Genomic DNA, 7,260 nt, shown 5'->3' with positions numbered 1-7,260 from the left:
TATATATATATATATATATATATATATATATATGTATACATATAAACATGTGTGTGTGTGTATAGGTACAGATATGCATGCTTGTGTTTGTGTGTCTTATTGGGTGTGCCTGTAAGTTTGTATGTCACATCATGTTTCTGTGTGTATATACGAACCAGTTTATATTCATCTATCCATGTATACGTGGAAGATGGACATTAAACGATGATGATGATGATGATGATGATGATGTATATATATTGATATATAAAATGTATTTATATAGACACTTTATATATATGGACACATATAAAATGTATTTATATAAAGACATTTATATATATAGACACATATAAATGTATTTATATATATATATATATATATATATATATATATATATATGCCTTTAACCGTTTCAGCTCTAGTCAAACTGTCCAAATCATGACCTCCTGGAAAACAGATGTTAATTGTTGATGACGATGATGATGATGATGATGATGATGTGTGTGTGTGTGTGTGTGTGTGTGTGTGTGTGTGTTGACATGTGTTTATCACACGCCCATTTATTAATTTTGTGATGACATGGTGGTGGTTCTTTAATAAATTCACAAGCCACACCTCAGCTCTTAAACAACTAATGCAAAAGGAACCCCCACTTCTTAACCAGGACTACAAGAAAGAACGAGTTAAGTCTGCATCGAATTGCATTGAGTCAAATAAAACGATGGCGACATTGTTTTATTGAATCATTTTGTTAGAAATATATCATGCCAAGCAACGGAAATGAAAGGATGGTCATTTTCGGGGCATCTTAGGCAAATGACTTGTACTATAGCCATGGGTTGGCCAAAACCTTGTGTGTGGGATTTCGTAAACAGAAACTAAAGACAGTTCATTGTATGTAGACACACAAAGACACACACACACTCACTTACTACACACTCACTTACTCAAGCAAACAAACTGTAAAGCTAGGAATGTAGTCTATAGTATAAGATGTACATGAGCGTGGCCATTGCGAGTACCACCTGACTGGCCCTCGTGCCGGTGGCATGTAAAAGCACCCACTACACTCTTGGAGTGGTTGGCGTTAGGAAGGGCATCCAGTTGTCGAAACTCTGCCAGATCAGATTGGAGCTTGGTGCAGCCATCTGGTTCGCCAGTCCTCAGTCAAATCATTCAATCCAGATGTCAAGCGATTATGTGTGCGTGTGTCGGGGGTGGGGGGTCATACACAGACACACAAATACTTATACTCACACACACACACACACACACACTCATAAACTTACTTGGAAATGGATGTGTCGCATTCAATTAAATAATAAGTAATATATAATATACATATATATATATGAATTAATAATAAAATGATATAAGTAATGTATATATATATATATATATGCATATATGGGTACAGGACGTCACCAATGGTGCAAATAACATAATGAAATCCATAAACAAACGAGGAGAAAATGAGTGAAATACCTAAACAAAGAGAAAAAAATAAAAAACAGAATAAGTTAACACATATGTATTATATATTATTTATTATGTATATATATACACACACTCACATGTATATAGGGTAGGCTTCTTTCAGTTTCTGTCTACCAAATCCACCTGCAAGGCTTAAGTCTGCCCAAGGATATAGTAAAAGATATATGTTGAAGGTGCCATATTGTGGGACTGAACCCAGAACCATGTGGGTGGCAAGTAAGCTTCTTACCACACAGCCATGCATTGGAACTTTATAACAACAACCTGTATTAGCATCATGTTTACTAATCTTCAACTGTACTTAACTGTAATTAAAGAAAAGTTAGAATTTATGACTCAAATTTAAGGAAAAATGATTTTTTTGAAATGGATACAACAGAGATTGAATTAACCTTTTCACTGCTAAATTAAATTTTATCGTTATTGGAGTAATGAGGTTAAGTATCTAGCAGAAGATAGAATTGGTATTTTCTGCCAGTGATATTGCCTGAAGAATCTTGACATATCTCAACAAATGTTGACACAAATTTCCTGTTTCAAAAGCGATCCAAATTAAAATCTTACATTAAATTTCCATCTTAACTTCTTCATTGCAAAACTAAATTTCATGGTTATTCCAAATATCTAGCAAAAATTAGAATTGCTATTTTCTGCAAGTGATATTGCCTCAATAAACTTGGTATATCTCAAAACATGACATGCCATAATGAAAGATAGAGTGATATACAAAACTTCTTTCTGCCGCCCAAAGAAATGAAATTTTGCATTGATATATCTGTTTTGTGCAGTAAAAGGGTTAAATCAAAATTGTAACAAGATAGCGGAAAGGAATTTTTTGTGAAACTGTTGCTAAACGGGTAATGAAATGTGCAAGAAAAATTTAGTCTTTTTAATTTCAACCTGCCTGAGATTACTCTGGTACTGACACAAACTTCCTGTTTTAAAAATGATCTCAATTAAAATCTTCCATCAATATTCTATGTTAATTTACTTTCCGAAGTTGTTTTTTTTTTTTTTTTTTTTTTAAATTCTTCATTATTTTAGAAATTAATTTTAAATAAAAGTGTTGTATTTCTAGAGAAATATAGCAACCAATGGGTTAAGGGGTGTCTGTAAATATTGTAGCCATTTCTGTTGCTGCTGTTACCCCTACTACTACTACTACTACTACTACTACTACTACTACTACTACTACTATTACTACTACTATTACTACTACTATTACTACTACTACTACAACCTTGAATCAGTATGTGGTCTCTAAATGTTCTAGAAATAATAGCCAAATAGGTAATGCAGTAAGGAAGAGGAATTTAACGAATGTCTGTAACACAGTAGAAATGTCGATACTTCAACTGCTGCTATGGTTACAGCCACTATAGTGCAGTACATGTCTTTATCTATCCTGTGTCCATTTTCTCAATGCAGCATCGCCAAAAGAGTGAGCTGCTTAGGGATGATGGGGGAACAAGTGTGCGATGCTGAAGACAAGGGTTAAGGGGATGAAACGGTGAAAGATGAAGAGATATGGATGTTGACTTTTAGTATAAAAAACGGTGATGGTTGAGTGTGTTGACTGCAAGATTGTGGTAGGGAATGAGGGCTTGAGTCTGAAGGAAAGTTCAGGGCTCTCCCTTGTTTCATGGGCAGTAAAGCCCTTTGAGAAGAAAGTAGGTAAGTGTAAGGGAGATGCGAGGTTCAGATGGGTTTAATAGCACATGTACATTGGTAGCAGAGATTTACCATTATGGTAAATACAAGATGGCATGAGTGGACAGGGGTGAGTTATAGAGGGATGGCTTTACAAAACAATCTTTTATTTCAATTATGACTTTTTCCTAAATATTCTGAAATTTACTGAGCTTCTTTTTTTTGTTCTTTTCTCTATTCAAGCCCCTTCCTTTTGGCCCCTGATTGCAGCTGTAATCCAGTGTGTGAATATTTATTAAGGTGAGTAAAATATACACTTGATTCTTCGTCAATGGCCCTTATTACAGAATGCATGATAACCACTGACACGTTTTAATTAACTCAGTGCTATCAATATTCTTTTCTACTCTAGAGACAAAGCCCAAAATGTTTGGGGGAAGTGGGGCCCAATCGTTTAGATTGACCTGAGTAGCTACATTACAGAATAACTGTTGTATAGCTTGACTACATTGTAATTTAGTTAGCATAAATACCTTAAAGCAGCCCTATTTTATAACAAAGCAACTTTATGACCATACTTAGGCACAAAGCCAGCAATTTTTTCAGGGTATGGGGTCAGTTGATAGCATCGACTCCAGTGCTTGTCTGGGACTTGGTTATATGGATTCTGAAGGGATGGAAAGGCAAGGTTGACCTTGTCAGTATGTGCTGCACACAGAATGCAAAAAGTCAGAAGAAGTAATACCAAAAGGCATTTTTGTCCGACATCCTCCTAACGGTTCTGCTACCATCAGAAAAATGTAAAATGAACAAACCACATTCAGGGAAAAAATGCTTCCTGCAAGAAAAAAAAAATCCAAGTAATTTACGGGACACCCTTTCCTCACCCCCTACTTTATTTACTTCTGCTCCCCCCCCGTTATCCCTTTACTCTCATTGTACACACGCACACACACACACACACACACACACACACACTCAGTATCTAAATTGGCAGTAATTTGCTTTTCAGGGTACTATTTAACTGGCAATTATGGTATGTTATCCATCATTTAATCACTTGTTTCACACTGGCTGGTTGCTACTAAAACACTATTATTTCCTAACACCAACACCACCACCATTACCACCACTACTGTCACCACCACTAACCCTTCCTCTCTCTGTCTCTCTAACTCTGTTGCTGTTATATCTCCTTATGTCATTTGTGTTGTTGACTTTTCTGGGTTCTCAGATGTATGTGCATATGTATGAACATGTGTGTATTTGAGGGCCGTGCACTTATGCATACATGTGTGCACACGAGCACATAAGAATGTGTATGTCTTTGTACATCTACGTATGTATATATATATATGTGTGTATATATAAACAGAAAACTTAAAATATAGTGACACTCCCTTCATCAGCTGTTGATTAGAGATCACAATTCCAGTACCTCTCTCTCTCTCTCTCTCTCTCTCTCGCTCTCTCTCTCTCTCTCTCTCTCTCACACTTTCTGTATAAATATGTGTGCATACATGTGTCTATGTATTTACACTTCTTTATATGTGTGTGTGTGTGTGTGGAGGGGTGTATAATATATATAGTATTGAATAAACTTTTGGATATTGTTATACATTGCTGATCACAATGCACTTCCGGATTGTTCTAGCTTTCAAATGACGCCACCCCACTAAAACACACACACACACACACACACACCACCCCACCACCACCACCACCACCACCACCACCACCACCATATATAGATAGATAAATAAATATATAACATGTTTGTTTACTTTATGCATATACATATACTTGTATGTATGTAAATATGTATGTATACACGCACATGTGCGCACACACACACACACACACGCACACACACACGCACACATGCATGCACAAGAATTCTCTCAGACACCGAGGTGTGTCTAAGTATGTATATGGACATGTGTGACATTACCCCCAACATCTTGTAATTCATAAATATTATAATGAGGTGTTGACGGTATCATATGCCATGTCCAAACTATGGTTTTTGTGGTAAGAATTTAAAGGGTGTGGTTGAATGGAGACACAATTTTTTGTCCAATTTGCTAAATTTTGGTGATAAATACTGCCTCAATTTCAGAGCTGCTGCTATTTTTATTCAACCCATGGCCATCTCTCATCAAGTAGACCTATGATCAGCGGTGTACTAGTTGTGATAGTCATGTTTTTTTTTGTGGGGGAGAGTTTTCATGTGTGTGTGTGTGTATTTTATATTGAGTTATACATTTCAGTGCAGATGTGGTTGTGTGGTTAGGACACTTGCTTTGCAACCATGTGGTTTTCGGTTCAGTTCCACTGCATGGCACCTTGGGAAAGTGTCTTCTATTATAGCCCCAGGCTGACTAATACCTCGTGAGTAAACTTGATTGATGGAAACTGTATGGAAGCCTGTCATATGTATAACTGTGTGTGTCTTTATGTGTTTTGATTGATGAGCTGTGTTAGTTTGTTTGTGTCCTCGAGACTTAGCAGTGCAGCAAAAGATTCCAACACAGTAATAAGTACAAAAATAAGTACTAGTATGGATTTGTTTGAGAAAACTTTGTGAGGCATTGCCCCAGAATGGACGTGGTCCTATGAATGAAACAAGTGAAAGATAGACACGCACATAGATAGATAGATAGATAGATAGATAGATAGATAGAAAGACTAATAGATAGATAGATAGATAGAAAGACTAATAGATAGATAGATAGATAGATAAATAGACTAATAGATAGAAAGATAGATAGATAAATAGACTAATAGATAGAAAGATAGACAGGCAGATTGATAGATAAATAGATAGCTAGATAAATAGATAGATAGATAGATAGACAGATAAACAGAGAAAAAGATAGATAAATAGATAGACAGACAGACAGATAGACAAACTGACAGGCAGAAAGTTAGATAGATAGATAGATACACTGAAAGAAGATAAGTTTTCAGACTTGAAGTCTTAAATAAATCTCCATCATGCTGAGCTTCTCATAGTTTATTTATCTTAAACCTTGTTGTGGTTCCACTCGACCCTTTCAAACATTCCTTGTGGCTGCACTAAACATCTGTTCATATGTTATGTTATGAAATATCGTATTTTGCTAATATTTTCAATAATGTCTTGGATAAGACAATAATACTCTTGCTACAAACAAGTTTTCCAAGAAATTGTAAATTTGGAATGAGATGGAGGCAAGACATAGTGATGTAGTTAGGATGTATGCTTGAGATGGAATTAGTTGATGTTGATTTTTACACAGGGATACTCTAGCTGTTGCCAACCCTTACCTGCTTCCAAGTAATGTAGTGTTTTTCCGTCACCCTCTCTATCTCTCGCTCTCTCTCTCTCTCTGTCACTCTCTCTCTCTCTCTCTCTCTCTCACACACACACACACATACACACTATCATCAACATCATCAATTAGCATCCAGTTTCCATGCTGGCATGGGTTAGGCACTTTTTCTAGAACAGGTAAGCAGGAGATCTGATCCAAGTTCCAGTCTGACTTGGCATGGATTCTGCGACTGAATCGCCTTCCTAATGCCAACCACTTCAAGAGTTTGATGGGTCTTTTTTACATGCCACTGACATGGGTGCTATTATGTGCCACCATCTTGGGATGGCAGCACATAATGTGCCACCGGCATGGGTACCAGTTACATGACACCAGCATTGGCCTTGACTCTGATTTCACTGGGCCTGGATGAGTAGATAAAAAAAAAAGGATACTGGAGTCAATGCGTTCAACGGAAATTCTTCGAGGCTGTGCCCCAGCATGACCGCAGTCTAATGACTGAGACAACTGGTAAAAGATAAGACAGCCACTACATCTCTACTGGTACTATCCCAGATCCCTACTACCACCTCACCATTACAACCACCACCAACAGTACTAGCACCAACACAGTCAAAAGTTCCACCACCACCACCACCACCACCAACGCAATAACAGAAGCTGTTGAGTCCCCCACCACCACCACCAAAACAAAAATTCTATTTAATGTACAAATAACAAAAGTAGGAACAATCTAATTTTCACTAATTGTGTCTGAGAGACAGGATACTTGTCATCATTACCTCCTCCCACTCTATCGCCTTCCTCTCCTCAC

At 36.9% G+C, this 7,260-nt stretch overlaps 1 protein-coding gene across 3 annotated transcripts in view; it reads left to right on the top strand.

Moving 5' to 3' along the window:
- LOC106874735 (alpha-2Db adrenergic receptor) overlaps positions 1–7,260 on the top strand; it is a 113,956-nt gene that overhangs the window by 61,588 nt on the left and 45,108 nt on the right. For all 3 annotated transcript variants that reach the window (XM_014922568.2, XM_014922567.2, XM_052974490.1), the window contains one exon: positions 3,373–3,429. The gene's annotated coding sequence lies outside the window, so the exon portion shown is untranslated. The remainder of the gene's footprint in view (positions 1–3,372; positions 3,430–7,260) is intronic.

Source organism: Octopus bimaculoides, chromosome 18 (assembly GCF_001194135.2).
Source record: "Octopus bimaculoides isolate UCB-OBI-ISO-001 chromosome 18, ASM119413v2, whole genome shotgun sequence".
NCBI lineage: Eukaryota > Metazoa > Mollusca > Cephalopoda > Octopoda > Octopodidae > Octopus > Octopus bimaculoides.
Note: the sequence above shows the minus strand (reverse complement) of the source record. Positions and strands in the feature narration are given on the sequence as shown.